Here is a 20803-nt window from a genome sequence, read left to right as displayed (position 1 = left end):
ATCACGGCTTAACGTCATTGAAGTCTAGAGGTGGACAACACGTTCGTCTTACTCAGAGCGGTGTCCGAACTCTATTTTCGACGTTATGCGTGCCACTTTCATTGTGGCCAACTACGATTCGATACAGAATGTACGAAACCTGAAAGACACCCTCACTGATACATAGAGAGTAGTGTTTGTCTGCGGAATAATGGGAGTGCAAGGGTCTGTGACGTTGATATGACTGTATGTAGCACTACTAGTTATCGGGGGCTGGGCGTAGCTCAGATGGTAGAGCGCTCGCGTAGCGTGCGAGAGGTACTGGGATCGATACCCAGCGCCTCCAGAATCTTTAACACACCTACATGCGCACCTTGCCATGCAAGTGGAATAATTCCCAACCGGCAGAGGTGTGTAGGCAGATACAAGCGAACGATTAGCATCCACAATTGGCGAGCGTGCTTTTATTCGTGCGCAGGAAGCACCCTCCACCCACACCTACACTTAATTTAGAAACAGTACAAATGTTCCCATAAGATTCTCAAGCCTACGTTGGAAAGATCTGCCTTGCGCCGATTTCACGTAAATCCCACTGCACGTTCCCATTCTTTGCCTGCAGTTGGCTGCTACTGGTGTTGCTGGTTGTGACTGCTGATAACAGATGCCGTAGCAATCAATTCATGGAGTGAGTTGTATGTTTTGCGATAGTCTGTCTCTGACAAGGAAGCACAGGTGATATAGGTGCGAACACAGGAAGCTTGCAGCCCCTCGCTGCCTGCAGACACAGAGCAGCCACACTAGAAGAGCGGCCTAAGCCGTAGGCGAAATGTGCTCATTCGCTTTGGCGCGACGTCGAACTATAAATAAGGCTGTCACTAGCGTGAGCGTCGTGTAAAGTCGGAAAAGTCATCTGCATGGGTGATTGCCAAGTTTGGGGAGCGTTTCGTAGTACGATCAGTGCAATGGGGACACGGAAACTTGTTGTGTCCCAGTGTTTTGCAGTTAGACGACAAGAGTTTTACACAGTAGCAAAGAGCGAGGCACTGAGTTGGCATGAACAATGGAGAGCACAATGGGGCTCGAGATGTGCTTGTTACCTCAGGTGCTGTGTGATTGTGGACAAGGAGTGAAATGGACCAATTTGTGACCGCCCTTTCAATTTAAGACGTTCAAAACAGACAGAATTTGCATTCGTAATACCAGAGCATCGAAACTACTTGGAACTCTTGTGTATATGAACGTGTCCGCGCCTTTGTATTCTGGTACCTTTGCCGCTACAAACCAACCAACCATCGTGTCCGTGCACATCAGAGTCGCAAAGAATGGAGAATAGCCAGGCTTGGTCGTGTGTGTAGCTGTAGCTCAGTTGGCAGATCGTTCGCGTAGTGTGTGAACGGTCTCGGGTTCAAGCCCCGGCTCCTCCATGTTTTGTGGTCAGTGCATGGTAAATGTTGGTCGCGGCGAACATAAACGCACGCAAGAAGTTGCAAAACCAGCGTCACAGACTGATATGATGTATACTGTCATAAGGAGAGCAAGATGTAAGTGTGGGGACCGGCTGTTATCGTGGTGTTATCGAGTGCAGATCTCTCTTAGGTATCACGGCTTAACGTCATTGAAGTCTAGAGGTGGACAACACGTTCGTCTTACTCAGAGCGGTGTCTGAACTCTATTTTCGACGTTATGCGTGCCACTTTCATTGTGGCCAACTACGATTCGATACAGAATGCACGAAACCTGAAAGACACCCTCACTGATACATAGAGAGTAGTGTTTGTCTGCGGAATAATGGGAGTGCAAGGGTCTGTGACGTTGATATGACTGTATGTAGCACTACTAGTTATCGGGAGGGTGGGCGTAGCTCAGATGGTAGAGCGCTCGCTTAGTGTGCGAGAGGTACTGGGATCGATATCCAGCGCCTCCAGAATTTTTAACACACCTACATGCGCACCTTGCCATGCAAGTGGAATAATTCCCAACCGGCAGAGGTGTGTAGGCAGATACAAGCGAACGATTAGCATCCACAATTGCGCCGATTTCACGTAAATCCCACTGCACGTTCCCATTCTTTGCGTGCAGTCGGCTGCTACTGGTGTTGCTGGTTGTGACTGCTGATAACAGATGCCGTAGCAATCAATTCATGGAGTGAGTTGTATGTTTTGCGATAGTCTGTCTCTGACAAGGAAGCACAGGTGATATAGGTGCGAACACAGGAAGCTTGCAGCCCCTCGCTGCCTGCAGACACAGAGCAGCCACACTAGAAGAGCGGCCTAAGCCGTAGGCGAAATGTGCTCATTCGCTTTGGCGCGACGTCGAACTATAAATAAGGCTGTCACTAGCGTGAGCGTCGTGTAAAGTCGGAAAAGTCATCTGCATGGGTGATTGCCAAGTTTGGGGAGCGTTTCGTAGTACGATCAGTGCAATGGAGACGCGGAAACTTGTTGTGTCCCAGTGTTTTGCAGTTGGACGACAAGAGTTTTACACAGTAGCAAAGAGCGAGGCACTGAGTTGGCATGAACAATGGAGAGCACAATGGGGCTCGAGATGTGCTTGTTACCTCAGGTGCTTTGTGATTGTCGACATGGAGTGAAATGGACCAATTTGTGACCGCCCTTTCAATGTAAGACATTCAAAACAGACGGAATTTGCATTCGTAATACCAGAGCATCGAAACAACTTGGAACTCTTGTGTATATGAACGTGTCCGCGCCTTTGTATTCTGGTACCTTCGCCGCTACAAACCAACCAACCATCGTGTCCGTGCACATCAGAGTCGCAAAGAATGGAGAATAGCCAGGCTTGGTCTTGTGTGTAGCTGTAGCTCAGTTGGCAGATCGTTCGCTTAGCGTGTGAACGGTCTCGGGTTCAAGCCCCGGCTCCTCCATGTTTTGTGGTCAGTGCATGGTAAGTGTTGGTCGCGGCGAACATAAACGCACGCAAGAAGTTGCAAAACCAGCGTCACATACTGGTATGATGTATACTGTCATAAGGAGAGCAAGATGTAAGTGTGGGGACCGACTGTTATCGTGGTGTCATCGAGTGCAGATCTGTCTTAGGTATCACGGCTTAACGTCATTGAAGTCTAGAGGTGGACAACACGTTCGTCTTACTCAGAGCGGTGTCCGAACTCTATTTTCGACGTTATGCGTGCCACTTTCATTGTGGCCAACTACGATTCGATACAGAATGCACGAAACCTGAAAGACACCCTCACTGATACATAGAGAGTAGTGTTTGTCTGCGGAATAATGGGAGTGCAAGGGTCTGTGACGTTGATATGACTGTATGTAGCACAACTAGTTATCGGGGGGGTGGGCGTAGCTCAAATGGTAGAGCGCTCGCTTAGCGTGCGAGAGGTACTGCGATCGATACCCAGCGCCTCCAGAATCTTTAACACACCTACATGCGCACCTTGCCATGCAAGTGGAATAATCCCCAACCGGCAGAGGTGTGTAGGCAGATACAAGCGAACGATTAGCATCCACAATTGGCGAGCGTGCTTTTATTCGTGCGCAGGAAGCACCCTCCTCCCACACCTACACTTAATTTAGAAACAGTACAAATGTTCCCATAAGATTCTCAAGCCTACGTCGGAAAGATCTGCCTTGCGCCGATTTCACGTAAATCCCACTGCACGTTCCCATTCTTTGCGTGCAGTCGGCTGCTACTGGTGTTGCTGGTTGTGACTGCTGATAACAGATGCTGTAGCAATCAATTCATGGAGTGAGTTGTATGTTTTGCGATAGTCTGTCTCTGACAAGGAAGCACAGGTGATATAGGTGCGAACACAGGAAGCTTGCAGCCCCTCGCTGCCTGCAGACACAGAGCAGCCACACTAGAAGCGCGGCCTAAGCCGTAGGCGAAATGTGCTCATTCGCTTTGGCGCGACGTCGAACTATAAATAAGGCTGTCACTAGCGTGAGCGCCGTGTAAAGTTGGAAAAGTCATCTGCATGGGTGATTGCCAAGTTTGGGGAGCGTTTCGTAGTACGATCAGTGCAATGGAGACGCGGAAACTTGCTGTGTCCCAGTGTTTTGCAGTTGGACGACAAGAGTTTTACACAGTAGCAAAGAGCGAGGCACTGAGTTGGCATGAACAATGGAGAGCACAATGGGGCTCGAGATGTGCTTGTTACCTCAGGTGCTGTGTGATTGTCGACATGGAGTGAAATGGACCAATTTGTGACCGCCCTTTCAATGTAAGACGTTCAAAACAGACGGAATTTGCATTCGTAATACCAGAGCATCGAAACTACTTGGAACTCTTGTGTATATGAACGTGTCCGCGCCTTTGTATTCTGGTACCTTCGCCGCTACAAACCGACAAACCATCGTGTCCGTGCACATCAGAGTCGCAAAGAATGGAGAAAAGCCAGGCTTGGTCGCGTGTGTAGCTGTAGCTCAGTTGGCAGATCGTTCGCTTAGCGTGTGAACGGTCTCGGGTTCAAGCCCCGGCTCCTCCATGTTTTGTGGTCAGTGCATGGTAAGTGTTGGTCGCGGCGAACATAAACGCACGCAAGAAGTTGCAAAACCAGCCTCACATACAGATATGATGTGTACTGTCATAAGGAGAGCAAGATGTAAGTGTGGGGAGCGGCTGTTATCGTGGTGTCATCGAGTGCAGTTCTGTCTTAGGTGTCACGGCTTAACGTCATTGAAGTCTAGAGGTGGACAACACGTTCGTCTTACTCAGAGCGGTGTCCGAACTCTATTTTCGACGTTATGCGTGCCACTTTCATTGTGGCCAACTACGATTCGATACAGAATGCACGAAACCTGAAAGACACCCTCACTGATACATAGAGAGTAGTGTTTGTCTGCGGAATAATGGGAGTGCAAGGGTCTGTGACGTTGATATGACTGTATGTAGCACTACTAGTTACCGGGGGGGTGGGCGTAGCTCAGATGGTAGAGCGCTCGCTTAGTGTGCGAGAGGTACTGGGATCGATACCCAGCGCCTCCAGAATTTTTAACACACCTACATGCGCACCTTGCCATGCAAGTGGAATAATTCCCAACCGGCAGAGGTGTGTAGGCAGATACAAGCGAACGATTAGCATCCACAATTGGCGAGCGTGCTTTTATTCGTGCGCAGGAAGCACCCTCCTCCCACACCTACACTTAATTTAGAAACAGTACAAATGTTCCCATAAGATTCTCAAGCCTACGTCGGAAAGATCTGCCTTGCGCCGATTTCACGTAAATCCCACTGCACGTTCCCATTCTTTGCCTGCAGTCGGCTGCTACTGGTGTTGCTGGTTGTGACTGCTGATAACAGATGCCGTAGCAATCAATTCATGGAGTGAGTTGTATGTTTTGCGATAGTCTGTCTCTCAAAAGGAAGCACAGGTGATATAGGTGCGAACACAGGAAGCTTGCAGCCCCTCGCTGCCTGCAGACACAGAGCAGCCACACTAGAAGCGCGGCCTAAGCCGTAGGCGAAAGGTGCTCATTCGCTTTGGCGCGACGTCGAACTATAAATAAGGCTGTCACTAGCGTGAGCGTTGCGTGACCATCGTGTAAAGTCGGAAAAGTGATCTGCATGGGTGATTGCCAAGTTTGGGGAACGTTTCGTAGTACGATCAGTGCAATGGGGACACGGAAACTTGTTGTGTCCCAGTGTTTTGCAGTTGGACGACAAGAGTTTTACACAGTAGCAAAGAGCGAGGCACTGAGTTGGCATGAACAATGGAGAGCACAATGGGGCTCGAGATGTGCTTGTTACCTCAGGTGCTGTGTGATTGTCGACATGGAGTGAAATGGACCAATTTGTGACCGCCCTTTCAATGTAAGGCGTTCAAAACAGACGGAATTTGCATTCGTAATACCAGAGCATCGAAACTACTTGGAACTCTTGTGTATATGAACGTGTCCGCGCCTTTGTATTCTGGTACCTTCGCCGCTACAAACCAACCAACCATCGTGTCCGTGCACATCAGAGTCGCAAAGAATGGAGAATAGCCAGGCTTGGTCGCGTGTGTAGCTGTACCTCAGTTGGCAGATCGTTCGCTTAGCGTGTGAACGGTCTCGGGTTCAAGCCCCGGCTCCTCCATGTTTTGTGGTCAGTGCATGGTAAGTGTTGGTCGCGGCGAACATAAACGCACGCAAGAAGTTGCAAAACCAGCGTCACATACTGATATGATGTATACTGTCATAAGGAGAGCAAGATGTAAGTGTGGGGACCGGCTGTTATCGTGGTGTCACCGAGTGCAGATCTGTCTTAGGTATCACGGCTTAACGTCATTGAAGTCTAGAGGTGGACAACACGTTCGTCTTACTCAGAGCGGTGTCCGAACTCTATTTTCGACGTTATGCGTGCCACTTTCATTGTGGCCAACTACGATTCGATACAGAATGCACGAAACCTGAAAGACACCCTCACTGATACATAGAGAGTAGTGTTTGTCTGCGGAATAATGGGAGTGCAAGGGTTTGTGACGTTGATATGACTGTATGTAGCACAACTAGTTATCGGGGGGGTGGGCGTAGCTCAGATGGTAGAGCGCTAGCTTAGCGTGCGAGAGGTACTGGGATCCATACCCAGCGCCTCCAGAATCTTTAACACACCTACATGCGCACCTTGCCATGCAAGTGGAATAATTCCCAACCGGCAGAGGTGTGTAGGCAGATACAAGCGAACGATTAGCATCCACAATTGCGCCGATTTCACGTAAATCCCACTGCACGTTCCCATTCTTTGCGTGCAGTCGGCTGCTACTGGTGTTGCTGGTTGTGACTGCTGATAACAGATGCCGTAGCAATCAATTCATTGAGTGAGTTGTATGTTTTGCGATAGTCTGTCTCTGACAAAGAAGCACAGGTGATATAGGTGCGAACACAGGAAGCTTGCAGCCCCTCACTGCCTGCAGACACAGAGCAGCCACACTAGAAGAGCGGCCTAAGCCGTAGGCGAAATGTGCTCATTCGCTTTGGCGCGACGTCGAACTATAAATAAGGCTGCCACTAGCGTGAGCGTCGTGTAAAGTCGGAAAAGTCATCTGCATGGGTGATTGCCAAGTTTGGGGAGCGTTTCGTAGTACGATCAGTGCAATGGAGACGCGGAAACTTGTTGTGTCCCAGTGTTTTGCAGTTGGACGACAAGAGTTTTACACAGTAGCAAAGAGCGAGGCACTGAGTTGGCATGAACAATGGAGAGCACAATGGGGCTCGAGATGTGCTTGTTACCTCAGGTGCTGTGTAATTGTCGACATGGAGTGAAATGGACCAATTTGTGACCGCCCTTTCAATGTAAGACGTTCAAAACAGACGAATTTGCATTCGTAATACCAGAGCATCGAAACTACTTGGAACTCTTGTGTATATGAACGTGTCCGCGCCTTTGTATTCTGGTACCTTCGCCGCTACAAACCAACCAACCATCGTGTCCGTGCACATCAGAGTCGCAAAGAATGGAGAATAGCCAGGCTTGGTCGCGTGTGTAGCTGTAGCTCAGTTGGCAGATCGTTCGCTTAGCGTGTGAACGGTCTCGGGTTCAAGCCCCGGCTCCTCCATGTTTTGTGGTCAGTGCATGGTAAGTGTTGGTCGCGGCGAACATAAACGCACGCAAGAAGTTGCAAAACCAGCGTCACATACTGATATGATGTATACTGTCATAAGGAGAGCAAGATGTAAGTGTGGGGACCGACTGTTATCGTGGTGTCATCGAGTGCAGATCTGTCTTAGGTATCACGGCTTAACGTCATTGAAGTCTAGAGGTGGACAACACGTTCGTCTTACTCAGAGCGGTGTCCGAACTCTATTTTCGACGTTATGCGTGCCACTTTCATTGTGGCCAACTACGATTCGATACAGAATGCACGAAACCTGAAAGACACCCTCACTGATACATAGAGAGTAGTGTTTGTCTGCGGAATAATGGGAGTGCAAGGGTCTGTGACGTTGATATGACTGTATGTAGCACAACTAGTTATCGGGGGGGTGGGCGTAGCTCAGATGGTAGAGCGCTCGCTTAGCGTGCGAGAGGTACTGGGATCGATACCCAGCGCCTCCAGAATCTTTAACACACCTACATGCGCACCTTGCCATGCAAGTGGAATAATTCCCAACCGGCAGAGGTGTGTAGGCAGATACAAGCGAACGATTAGCATCCACAATTGGCGAGCGTGCTTTTATTCGTGCGCAGGAAGCACCCTCCTCCCACACCTACACTTAATTTAGAAACAGTACAAATGTTCCCATAAGATTCTCAAGCCTACGTTGGAAAGATCTGCCTTGCGCCGATTTCACGTAAATCCCACTGCACGTTCCCATTCTTTGCCTGCAGTTGGCTGCTACTGGTGTTGCTGGTTGTGACTGCTGATAACAGATGCCGTAGCAATCAATTCATGGAGTGAGTTGTATGTTTTGCGATAGTCTGTCTCTGACAAGGAAGCACAGGTGATATAGGTGCCAACACAGGAAGCTTGCAGCCCCTCGCTGCCTGCAGACACAGAGCAGCCACACTAGAAGCGCGGCCTAAGCCGTAGGCGAAATGTGCTCATTCGCTTTGGCGCGACGTCGAACTATAAATAAGGCTGTCACTAGCGTGAGCGTCGTGTAAAGTCGGAAAAGTCATCTGCATGGGTGATTGCCAAGTTTGGGGAGCGTTTCGTAGTACGATCAGTGCAATGGGGACACGGAAACTTGTTGTGTCCCAGTGTTTTGCAGTTAGACGACAAGAGTTTTACACAGTAGCAAAGAGCGAGGCACTGAGTTGGCATGAACAATGAAGAGCACAATGGGGCTCGAGATGTGCTTGTTACCTCAGGTGCTGTGTGATTGTGGACAAGGAGTGAAATGGACCAATTTGTGACCGCCCTTTCAATTTAAGACGTTCAAAACAGACGGAATTTGCATTCGTAATACCAGAGCATCGAAACTACTTGGAACTCTTGTGTATATGAACGTGTCCGCGCCTTTGTATTCTGGTACCTTCGCCGCTACAAACCAACCAACCATCGTGTCCGTGCACATCAGAGTCGCAAAGAATGGAGAATAGCCAGGCTTGGTCGCGTGTGTAGCTGTAGCTCAGTTGGCAGATCGTTCGCTTAGCGTGTGAACGGTCTCGGGTTCAAGCCCCGGCTCCTCCATGTTTTGTGGTCAGTGCATGGTAAGTGTTGGTCGCGGCGAACATAAACGCACGCAAGAAGTTGCAAAACCAGCGTCACAGACTGATATGATGTATACTGTCATAAGGAGAGCAAGATGTAAGTGTGGGGAGCGGCTGTTATCGTGGTGTCATCGAGTGCAGATCTGTCTTAGGTGTCACGGCTTAACGTCATTGAAGTCTAGAGGTGGACAACACGTTCGGCTTACTCAGAGCGGTGTCCGAACTCTATTTTCGACGTTATGCGTGCCACTTTCATTGTGGCCAACTACGATTCGATACAGAATGCACGAAACCTGAAAGACACCCTCACTGATACATAGGGAGTAGTGTTTGTCTGCGGAATAATGGGAGTGCAAGGGTCTGTGACGTTGATATGACTGTATGTAGCACTACTAGTTATCGGGGGGGTGGGCGTAGCTCAGATGGTAGAGCGCTCGCTTAGTGTGCGGGAGGTACTGGGATCGATACCCAGCGCCTCCAGTCGGCTGCTACTGGTGTTGCTGGTTGTGACTGCTGATAACAGATGCCGTAGCAATCAATTCATGGAGTGAGTTGTATGTTTTGCGATAGTCTGTCTCTGACAAGGAAGCACAGGTGATATAGGTGCGAACACAGGAAGCTTGCAGCCCCTCGCTGCCTGCAGACACAGAGCAGCCACACTAGAAGCGCGGCCTAAGCCGTAGGCGAAATGTGCTCATTCGCTTTGGCGCGACGTCGAACTATAAATAAGGCTGTCACTAGCGTGAGCGTTGCGTGAGCGTCGTGTAAAATCGGAAAAGTCATCTGCATGGGTGATTGCCAAGTTTGGGGAGCGTTTCGTAGTACGATCAGTGCAATGGGGACACGGAAACTTGTTGTGTCCCAGTGTTTTGCAGTTAGACGACAAGAGTTTTACACAGTAGCAAAGAGCGAGGCACTGAGTTGGCATGAACAATGGAGAGCACAATGGGGCTCGAGATGTGCTTGTTACCTCAGGTGCTGTGTGATTGTGGACAAGGAGTGAAATGGACCAATTTGTGACCGCCCTTTCAATTTAAGACGTTCAAAACAGACGGAATTTGCATTCGTAATACCAGAGCATCGAAACTACTTGGAACTCTTGTGTATATGAACGTGTCCGCGCCTTTTGTATTCTGGTACTTTCGCCGCTACAAACCAACCAACCATCGTGTCCGTGCACATCAGAGTCGCAAAGAATGGAGAATAGCCAGGCTTGGTCGTGTGTGTAGCTGTAGCTCAGTTGGCAGATCGTTCGCTTAGCGTGTGAACGGTCTCGGGTTCAAGCCCCGGCTCCTCCATGTTTTGTGGTCAGTGCATGGTAAGTGTTGGTCGCGTCGAACATAAAAGCACGCAAGAAGTTGCAAAACCAGCGTCACAGACTGATATGATGTATACTATCATAAGGAGAGCAAGATGTAAGTGTGGGGACCGGCTGTTATCGTTTTGTTATCGAGTGCAGATCTCTCTTAGGTATCACGGCTTAACGTCATTGAAGTCTAGAGGTGGACAACACGTTCGTCTTACTCAGAGCGGTGTCTGAACTCTATTTTCGACGTTATGCGTGCCACTTTCATTGTGGCCAACTACGATTCGATACAGAATGCACGAAACCTGAAAGACACCCTCACTGATACATAGAGAGTAGTGTTTGTCTGCGGAATAATGGGAGTGCAAGGGTCTGTGACGTTGACATGACTGTATGTAGCACTACTAGTTATCGGGGGGGTGGGCGTAGCTCAGATGGTAGAGCGCTCGCTTAGTGTGCGAGAGGTACTGGGATCGATACCCAGCGCCTCCAGAATTTTTAGCACACCTACATGCGCACCTTGCCATGCAAGTGGAATAATTCCCAACCGGCAGAGGTGTGTAGGCAGATACAAGCGAACGATTAGCATCCACAATTGCGCCGATTTCACGTAAATCCCACTGCACGTTCCCATTCTTTGCGTGCAGTCGGCTGCTACTGGTGTTGCTGGTTGTGACTGCTGATAACAGATGCCGTAGCAATCAATTCATGGAGTGAGTTGTATGTTTTGCGATAGTCTGTCTCTGACAAGGAAGCACAGGTGATATAGGTGCGAACACAGGAAGCTTGCAGCCCCTCGCTGCCTGCAGACACAGAGCAGCCACACTAGAAGCGCGGCCTAAGCCGTAGGCGAAATGTGCTCATTCGCTTTGGCGCGACGTCGAACTATAAATAAGGCTGTCACTAGCGTGAGCGTCGTGTAAAGTCGGAAAAGTCATCTGCATGTGTGATTGCCAAGTTTGGGGAGCGTTTCGTAGTACGATCAGTGCAATGGGGACACGGAAACTTGTTGTGTCCCAGTGTTTTGCAGTTAGACGACAAGAGTTTTACACAGTAGCAAAGAGCGAGGCACTGAGTTGGCATGAACAATGGAGAGCACAATGGGGCTCGAGATGTGCTTGTTACCTCAGGTGCTGTGTGATTGTGGACAAGGAGTGAAATGGACCAATTTGTGACCGCCCTTTCAATTTAAGACGTTCAAAACAGACGGAATTTGCATTCGTAATACCAGAGCATCGAAACTACTTGGAACTCTTGTGTATATGAACGTGTCCGCGCCTTTGTATTCTGGTACTTTCGCCGCTACAAACCAACCAACCATCGTGTCCGTGCACATCAGAGTCGCAAAGAATGGAGAATAGCCAGGCTTGGTCGTGTGTGTAGCTGTAGCTCAGTTGGCAGATCGTTCGCTTAGCGTGTGAACGGTCTCGGGTTCAAGCCCCGGCTCCTCCATGTTTTGTGGTCAGTGCATGGTAAGTGTTGGTCGCGGCGAACATAAACGCACGCAAGAAGTTGCAAAACCAGCGTCACACTCTGATATGATGTATACTATCATAAGGAGAGCAAGATGTAAGTGTGGGGACCGGCTGTTATCGTGGTGTTATCGAGTGCAGATCTCTCTTAGGTATCACGGCTTAACGTCATTGAGGTCTAGAGGTGGACAACACGTTCGTCTTACTCAGAGCGGTGTCTGAACTCTATTTTCGACATTATGCGTGCCTCTTTCATTGTGGCCAACTACGATTCGATACAGAATGCACGAAACCTGAAAGACACCCTCACTGATACATAGAGAGTAGTGTTTGTCTGCGGAATAATGGGAGTGCAAGGGTCTGTGACGTTGACATGACTGTATGTAGCACTACTAGTTATCGGGGGGGTGGGCGTAGCTCAGATGGTAGAGCGCTCGCTTAGTGTGCGAGAGGTACTGGGATCGATACCCAGCGCCTCCAGAATTTTTAGCACACCTACATGCGCACCTTGCCATGCAAGTGGAATAATTCCCAACCGGCAGAGGTGTGTAGGCAGATACAAGCGAACGATTAGCATCCACAATTGCGCCGATTTCACGTAAATCCCACTGCACGTTCCCATTCTTTGCGTGCAGTCGGCTGCTACTGGTGTTGCTGGTTGTGACTGCTGATAACAGATGCCGTAGCAATCAATTCATGGAGTGAGTTGTATGTTTTGCGATAGTCTGTCTCTGACAAGGAAGCACAGGTGATATAGGTGCGAACACAGGAAGCTTGCAGCCCCTCGCTGCCTGCAGACACAGAGCAGCCACACTAGAAGAGCGGCCTAAGCCGTAGGCGAAATGGGCTCATTCGCTTTGGCGCGACGTCGAACTATAAATAAGGCTGTCACTAGCGTGAGCGTCGTGTAAAGTCGGAAAAGTCATCTGCATGGGTGATTGCCAAGTTTGGGGAGCGTTTCGTAGTACGATCAGTGCAATGGGGACACGGAAACTTGTTGTGTCCCAGTGTTTTGCAGTTGGACGACAAGAGTTTTACACAGTAGCAAAGAGCGAGGCACTGAGTTGGCATGAACAATGGAGAGCACAATGGGGCTCGAGATGTGCTTGTTACCTCAGGTGCTGTGTGATTGTGGACAAGGAGTGAAATGGACCAATTTGTGACCGCCCTTTCAATTTAAGACGTTCAAAACAGACGGAATTTGCATTCGTAATACCAGAGCATCGAAACTACTTGGAACTCATGTGTATATGAACGTGTCCGCGCCTTTATATTCTGGTACCTTCGCCACTACAAACCAACCAACCATCGTGTCCGTGCACATCAGAGTCGCAAAGAATGGAGAATAGCCAGGCTTGGTCGTGTGTGTAGCTGTAGCTCAGTTGGCAGATCGTTCGCTTAGCGTGTGAACGGTCTCGGGTTCAAGCCCCGGCTCCTCCATGTTTTGTGGTCAGTGCATGGTAAGTGTTGGTCGCGGCGAACATAAACGCACGCAAGAAGTTGAAAAACCAGCGTCACAGACTGATATGATGTATACTGTCATAAGGAGAGCAAGATGTAAGTGTGGGGACCGGCTGTTATCGTGGTGTTATCGAGTGCAGATCTCTCTTAGGTATCACGGCTTAACGTCATTGAAGTCTAGAGGTGGACAACACGTTCGTCTTACTCAGAGCGGTGTCTGAACTCTATTTTCGACGTTATGCGTGCCACTTTCATTGTGGCCAACTACGATTCGATACAGAATGCACGAAACCTGAAAGACACCCTCACTGATACATAGAGAGTAGTGTTTGTCTGCGGAATAATGGGAGTGCAAGGGTCTGTGACGTTGACATGACTGTATGTAGCACTACTAGTTATCGGGGGGGTGGGCGTAGCTCAGATGGTAGAGCGCTCGCTTAGCGTGCGAGAGGTACTGGGATCGATACCCAGCGCCTCCAGAATTTTTAACACACCTACATGCGCACCTTGCCATGCAAGTGGAATAATTCCCAACCGGCAGAGGTGTGTAGGCAGATACAAGCGAACGATTAGCATCCACAATTGCGCCGATTTCACGTAAATCCCACTGCACGTTCCCATTCTTTGCGTGCAGTCGGCTGCTACTGGTGTTGCTGGTTGTGACTGCTGATAACAGATGCCGTAGCAATCAATTCATGGAGTGAGTTGTATGTTTTGCGATAGTCTGTCTCTGACAAGGAACCACAGGTGATATAGGTGCGAACACAGGAAGCTTGCAGCCCCTCGCTGCCTGCAGACACAGAGCAGCCACACTAGAAGCGCGGCCTAAGCCGTAGGCGAAATGTGCTCATTCGCTTTGGCGCGACGTCGAACTATAAATAAGGCTGTCACTAGCGTGAGCGTCGTGTAAAGTCGGAAAAGTCATCTGCATGGGTGATTGCCAAGTTTGGGGAGCGTTTCGTAGTACGATCAGTGCAATGGGGACACGGAAACTTGTTGTGTCCCAGTGTTTTGCAGTTGGACGACAAGAGTTTTACACAGTAGCAAAGAGCGAGGCACTGAGTTGGCATGAACAATGGAGAGCACAATGGGGCTCGAGATGTGCTTGTTACCTCAGGTGCTGTGTGATTGTGGACAAGGAGTGAAATGGACCAATTTGTGACCGCCCTTTCAATTTAAGACGTTCAAAACAGACGGAATTTGCATTCGTAATACCAGAGCATCGAAACTACTTGGAACTCATGTGTATATGAACGTGTCCGCGCCTTTATATTCTGGTACCTTCGCCACTACAAACCAACCAACCATCGTGTCCGTGCACATCAGAGTCGCAAAGAATGGAGAATAGCCAGGCTTGGTCGTGTGTGTAGCTGTAGCTCAGTTGGCAGATCGTTCGCTTAGCGTGTGAACGGTCTCGGGTTCAAGCCCCGGCTCCTCCATGTTTTGTGGTCAGTGCATGGTAAGTGTTGGTCGCGGCGAACATAAACGCACGCAAGAAGTTGCAAAACCAGCGTCACAGACTGATATGATGTATACTATCATAAGGAGAGCAAGATGTAAGTGTGGGGACCGGCTGTTATCGTGGTGTTATCGAGTGCAGATCTCTCTTAGGTATCACGGCTTAACGTCATTGAAGTCTAGAGGTGGACAACACGTTCGTCTTACTCAGAGCGGTGTCTGAACTCTATTTTCGACGTTATGCGTGCCACTTTCATTGTGGCCAACTACGATTCGATACAGAATGCACGAAACCTGAAAGACACCCTCACTGATACATAGAGAGTAGTGTTTGTCTGCGGAATAATGGGAGTGCAAGGGTCTGTGACGTTGATATGACTGTATGTAGCACTACTAGTTATCGGGGGGGTGGGCGTAGCTCAGATGGTAGAGCGCTCGCTTAGTGTGCGAGAGGTACTGGGATCGATACCCAGCGCCTCCAGAATTTTTAACACACCTACATGCGCACCTTGCCATGCAAGTGGAATAATTCCCAACCGGCAGAGGTGTGTAGGCAGATACAAGCGAACGATTAGCATCCACAAATGCGCCGATTTCACGTAAATCCCACTGCACGTTCCCATTCTTTGCGTGCAGTCGGCTGCTACTGGTGTTGCTGGTTGTGACTGCTGATAACAGATGCCGTAGCAATCAATTCATGGAGTGAGTTGTATGTTTTGCGATAGTCTGTCTCTGACAAGGAAGCACAGGTGATATAGGTGCGAACACAGGAAGCTTGCAGCCCCTCGCTGCCTGCAGACACAGAGCAGCCACACTAGAAGCGCGGCCTAAGCCGTAGGCGAAATGTGCTCATTCGCTTTGGCGCGACGTCGAACTATAAATAAGGCTGTCACTAGCGTGAGCGTCGTGTAAAGTCGGAAAAGTCATCTGCATGGGTGATTGCCAAGTTTGGGGAGCGTTTCGTAGTACGATCAGTGCAATGGGGACACGGAAACTTGTTGTGTCCCAGTGTTTTGCAGTTGGACGACAAGAGTTTTACACAGTAGCAAAGAGCGAGGCACTGCTTTGGCATGAACAATGGAGAGCACAATGGGGCTCGAGATGTGCTTGTTACCTCAGGTGCTGTGTGATTGTGGACAAGGAGTGAAATGGACCAATTTGTGACCGCCCTTTCAATTTAAGACGTTCAAAACAGACGGAATTTGCATTCGTAATACCAGAGCATCGAAACTACTTGGAACTCATGTGTATATGAACGTGTCCGCGCCTTTATATTCTGGTACCTTCGCCACTACAAACCAACCAACCATCGTGTCCGTGCAAATCAGAGTCGCAAAGAATGGAGAATAGCCAGGCTTGGTCGTGTGTGTAGCTGTAGCTCAGTTGGCAGATCGTTCGCTTAGCGTGTGAACGGTCTCGGGTTCAAGCCCCGGCTCCTCCATGTTTTGTGGTCAGTGCATGGTAAGTGTTGGTCGCGGCGAACATAAACGCACGCAAGAAGTTGCAAAACCAGCGTCACAGACTGATATGATGTATACTGTCATAAGGAGAGCAAGATGTAAGTGTGGGGACCGGCTGTTATCGTGGTGTTATCGAGTGCAGATCTCTCTTAGGTATCACGGCTTAACGTCATTGAAGTCTAGAGGTGGACAACACGTTCGTCTTACTCAGAGCGGTGTCTGAACTCTATTTTCGACGTTATGCGTGCCACTTTCATTGTGGCCAACTACGATTCGATACAGAATGCACGAAACCTGAAAGACACCCTCACTGAGTAGTGTTTGTCTGCGGAATAATGGGAGTGCAAGGGTCTGTGACGTTGACATGACTGTATGTAGCACTACTAGTTATCGGGGGGGTGGGCGTAGCTCAGATGGTAGAGCGCTCGCTTAGCGTGCGAGAGGTACTGGGATCGATACCCAGCGCCTCCAGAATTTTTAACACACCTACATGCGCACCTTGCCATGCAAGTGGAATAATTCCCAACCGGCAGAGGTGTGTAGGCAGATACAAGCGAACGATTAGCATCCACAATTGCGCCGATTTCACGTAAATCCCACTGCACGTTCCCATTCTTTGCGTGCAGTCGGCTGCTACTGGTGTTGCTGGTTGTGACTGCTGATAACAGATGCCGTAGCAATCAATTCATGGAGTGAGTTGTATGTTTTGCGATAGTCTGTCTCTGACAAGGAACCACAGGTGATATAGGTGCGAACACAGGAAGCTTGCAGCCCCTCGCTGCCTGCAGACACAGAGCAGCCACACTAGAAGCGCGGCCTAAGCCGTAGGCGAAATGTGCTCATTCGCTTTGGCGCGACGTCGAACTATAAATAAGGCTGTCACTAGCGTGAGCGTCGTGTAAAGTCGGAAAAGTCATCTGCATGGGTGATTGCCAAGTTTGGGGAGCGTTTCGTAGTACGATCAGTGCAATGGGGACACGGAAACTTGTTGTGTCCCAGTGTTTTGCAGTTGGACGACAAGAGTTTTACACAGTAGCAAAGAGCGAGGCACTGAGTTGGCATGAACAATGGAGAGCACAATGGGGCTCGAGATGTGCTTGTTACCTCAGGTGCTGTGTGATTGTGGACAAGGAGTGAAATGGACCAATTTGTGACCGCCCTTTCAATTTAAGACGTTCAAAACAGACGGAATTTGCATTCGTAATACCAGAGCATCGAAACTACTTGGAACTCATGTGTATATGAACGTGTCCGCGCCTTTATATTCTGGTACCTTCGCCACTACAAACCAACCAACCATCGTGTCCGTGCACATCAGAGTCGCAAAGAATGGAGAATAGCCAGGCTTGGTCGTGTGTGTAGCTGTAGCTCAGTTGGCAGATCGTTCGCTTAGCGTGTGAACGGTCTCGGGTTCAAGCCCCGGCTCCTCCATGTTTTGTGGTCAGTGCATGGTAAGTGTTGGTCGCGGCGAACATAAACGCACGCAAGAAGTTGAAAAACCAGCGTCACAGACTGATATGATGTATACTGTCATAAGGAGAGCAAGATGTAAGTGTGGGGACCGGCTGTTATCGTGGTGTTATCGAGTGCAGATCTCTCTTAGGTATCACGGCTTAACGTCATTGAAGTCTAGAGGTGGACAACACGTTCGTCTTACTCAGAGCGGTGTCTGAACTCTATTTTCGACGTTATGCGTGCCACTTTCATTGTGGCCAACTACGATTCGATACAGAATGCACGAAACCTGAAAGACACCCTCACTGATACATAGAAAGTAGTGTTTGTCTGCGGAATAATGGGAGTGCAAGGGTCTGTGACGTTGACATGACTGTATGTAGCACTACTAGTTATCGGGGGGGTGGGCGTAGCTCAGATGGTAGAGCGCTCGCTTAGCGTGCGAGAGGTACTGGGATCGATACCCAGCGCCTCCAGAATTTTTAACACACCTACATGCGCACCTTGCCATGCAAGTGGAATAATTCCCAACCGGCAGAGGTGTGTAGGCAGATACAAGCGAACGATTAGCATCCACAATTGCGCCGATTTCACGTAAATCCCACTGCACGTTCCCATTCTTTGCGTGCAGTCGGCTGCTACTGGTGTTGCTGGTTGTGACTGCTGATAACAGATGCCGTAGCAATCAATTCATGGAGTGAGTTGTATGTTTTGCGATAGTCTGTCTCTGACAAGGAAGCACAGGTGATATAGGTGCGAACACAGGAAGCTTGCAGCCCCTCGCTGCCTGCAGACACAGAGCAGCCACACTAGAAGCGCGGCCTAAGCCGTAGGCGAAATGTGCTCATTCGCTTTGGCGCGACGTCGAACTATAAATAAGGCTGTCACTAGCGTGAGCGTTGCGTGAGCGTCGTGTAAAGTCGGAAAAGTCATCTGCATGGGTGATTGCCAAGTTTGGGGAGCGTTTCGTAGTACGATCAGTGCAATGGGGACACGGAAACTTGTTGTGTCCCAGTGTTTTGCAGTTAGACGACAAGAGTTTTACACAGTAGCAAAGAGCGAGGCACTGAGTTGGCATGAACAACGGAGAGCACAATGGGGCTCGAGATGTGCTTGTTACCTCAGGTGCTGTGTGATTGTGGACAAGGAGTGAAATGGACCAATTTGTGACCGCCCTTTCAATTTAAGACGTTCAAAACAGACGGAATTTGCATTCGCAATACCAGAGCATCGAAACTACTTGGAACTCTTGTGTATATGAACGTGTCCGCGCCTTTGTATTCTGGTACTTTCGCCGCTACAAACCAACCAACCATCGTGTCCGTGCACATCAGAGTCGCAAAGAATGGAGAATAGCCAGGCTTGGTCGTGTGTGTAGCTGTAGCTCAGTTGGCAGATCGTTCGCTTAGCGTGTGAACGGTCTCGGGTTCAAGCCCCGGCTCCTCCATGTTTTGTGGTCAGTGCATGGTAAGTGTTGGTCGCGGCGAACATAAACGCACGCAAGAAGTTGCAAAACCAGCGTCACAGACTGATATGATGTATACTATCATAAGGAGAGCAAGATGTAAGTGTGGGGACCGGCTGTTATCGTGGTGTTATCGAGTGCAGATCTCTCTTAGGTATCACGGCTTAACGTCATTGAAGTCTAGAGGTGGACAACACGTTCGTCTTACTCAGAGCGGTGTCTGAACTCTATTTTCGACGTTATGCGTGCCACTTTCATTGTGGCCAACTACGATTCGATACAGAATGCACGAAACCTGAAAGACACCCTCACTGATACATAGAGAGTAGTGTTTGTCTGCGGAATAATGGGAGTGCAAGGGTCTGTGACGTTGATATGACTGTATGTAGCACTACTAGTTATCGGGGGGGTGGGCGTAGCTCAGATGGTAGAGCGCTCGCTTAGTGTGCGAGAGGTACTGGGATCGATACCCAGCGCCTCCAGAATTTTTAACACACCTACATGCGCACCTTGCCATGCAAGTGGAATAATTCCCAACCGGCAGAGGTGTGTAGGCAGATACAAGCGAACGATTAGCATCCACAAATGCGCCGATTTCACGTAAATCCCACTGCACGTTCCCATTCTTTGCGTGCAGTCGGCTGCTACTGGTGTTGCTGGTTGTGACTGCTGATAACAGATGCCGTAGCAATCAATTCATGGAGTGAGTTGTATGTTTTGCGATAGTCTGTCTCTGACAAGGAAGCACAGGTGATATAGGTGCGAACACAGGAAGCTTGCAGCCCCTCGCTGCCTGCAGACACAGAGCAGCCACACTAGAAGCGCGGCCTAAGCCGTAGGCGAAATGTGCTCATTCGCTTTGGCGCGACGTCGAACTATAAATAAGGCTGTCACTAGCGTGAGCGTCGTGTAAAGTCGGAAAAGTCATCTGCATGGGTGATTGCCAAGTTTGGGGAGCGTTTCGTAGTACGATCAGTGCAATGGGGACACGGAAACTTGTTGTGTCCCAGTGTTTTGCAGTTGGACGACAAGAGTTTTACACAGTAGCAAAGAGCGAGGCACTGAGTTGGCATGAACAATGGAGAGCACAATGGGGCTCGAGATGTGCTTGTTACCTCAGGTGCTGTGTGATTGTGGACAAGGAGTGAAATGGACCAATTTGTGACCGCCCTTTCAATTTAAGACGTTCAAAACAGACGGAATTTGCATTCGTAATACCAGAGCATCGAAACTACTTGGAACTCATGTGTATATGAACGTGTCCGCGCCTTTATATTCTGGTACCTTCGCCACTACAAACCAACCAACCATCGTGTCCGTGCACATCAGAGTCGCAAAGAATGGAGAATAGCCAGGCTTGGTCGTGTGTGTAGCTGTAGCTCAGTTGGCAGATCGTTCGCTTAGCGTGTGAACGGTCTCGGGTTCAAGCCCCGGCTCCTCCATGTTTTGTGGTCAGTGCATGGTAAGTGTTGGTCGCGGCGAACATAAACGCACGCAAGAAGTTGAAAAACCAGCGTCACAGACTGATATGATGTATACTGTCATAAGGAGAGCAAGATGTAAGTGTGGGGACCGGCTGTTATCGTGGTGTTATCGAGTGCAGATCTCTCTTAGGTATCACGGCTTAACGTCATTGAAG

At 49.4% G+C, this 20803-nt stretch overlaps 4 non-coding genes across 4 annotated transcripts; all 4 read left to right on the top strand.

Annotated features, from left to right (window-relative positions):
- Positions 1–7915: 7915 nt before the first annotated feature.
- On the top strand, positions 7916–7989 carry Trnaa-agc (transfer RNA alanine (anticodon AGC)). The gene has a single exon. It is a non-coding gene; the product is annotated as a tRNA-Ala (tRNA).
- A 5742-nt stretch (positions 7990–13731) lies between these two features.
- Positions 13732–13805, top strand: Trnaa-agc (transfer RNA alanine (anticodon AGC)). Its single transcript has one exon. It is a non-coding gene; the product is annotated as a tRNA-Ala (tRNA).
- Positions 13806–16641: 2836 nt separating this feature from the next.
- On the top strand, positions 16642–16715 carry Trnaa-agc (transfer RNA alanine (anticodon AGC)). The gene has a single exon. It is a non-coding gene; the product is annotated as a tRNA-Ala (tRNA).
- A 1386-nt stretch (positions 16716–18101) lies between these two features.
- Positions 18102–18175, top strand: Trnaa-agc (transfer RNA alanine (anticodon AGC)). The gene has a single exon. It is a non-coding gene; the product is annotated as a tRNA-Ala (tRNA).
- Positions 18176–20803: the final 2628 nt, after the last annotated feature.

The sequence above is a fragment of the Schistocerca gregaria genome, chromosome 11 (assembly GCF_023897955.1).
Source record: "Schistocerca gregaria isolate iqSchGreg1 chromosome 11, iqSchGreg1.2, whole genome shotgun sequence".
Taxonomy (NCBI): domain Eukaryota; kingdom Metazoa; phylum Arthropoda; class Insecta; order Orthoptera; family Acrididae; genus Schistocerca; species Schistocerca gregaria.
Note: the sequence above shows the minus strand (reverse complement) of the source record. Positions and strands in the feature narration are given on the sequence as shown.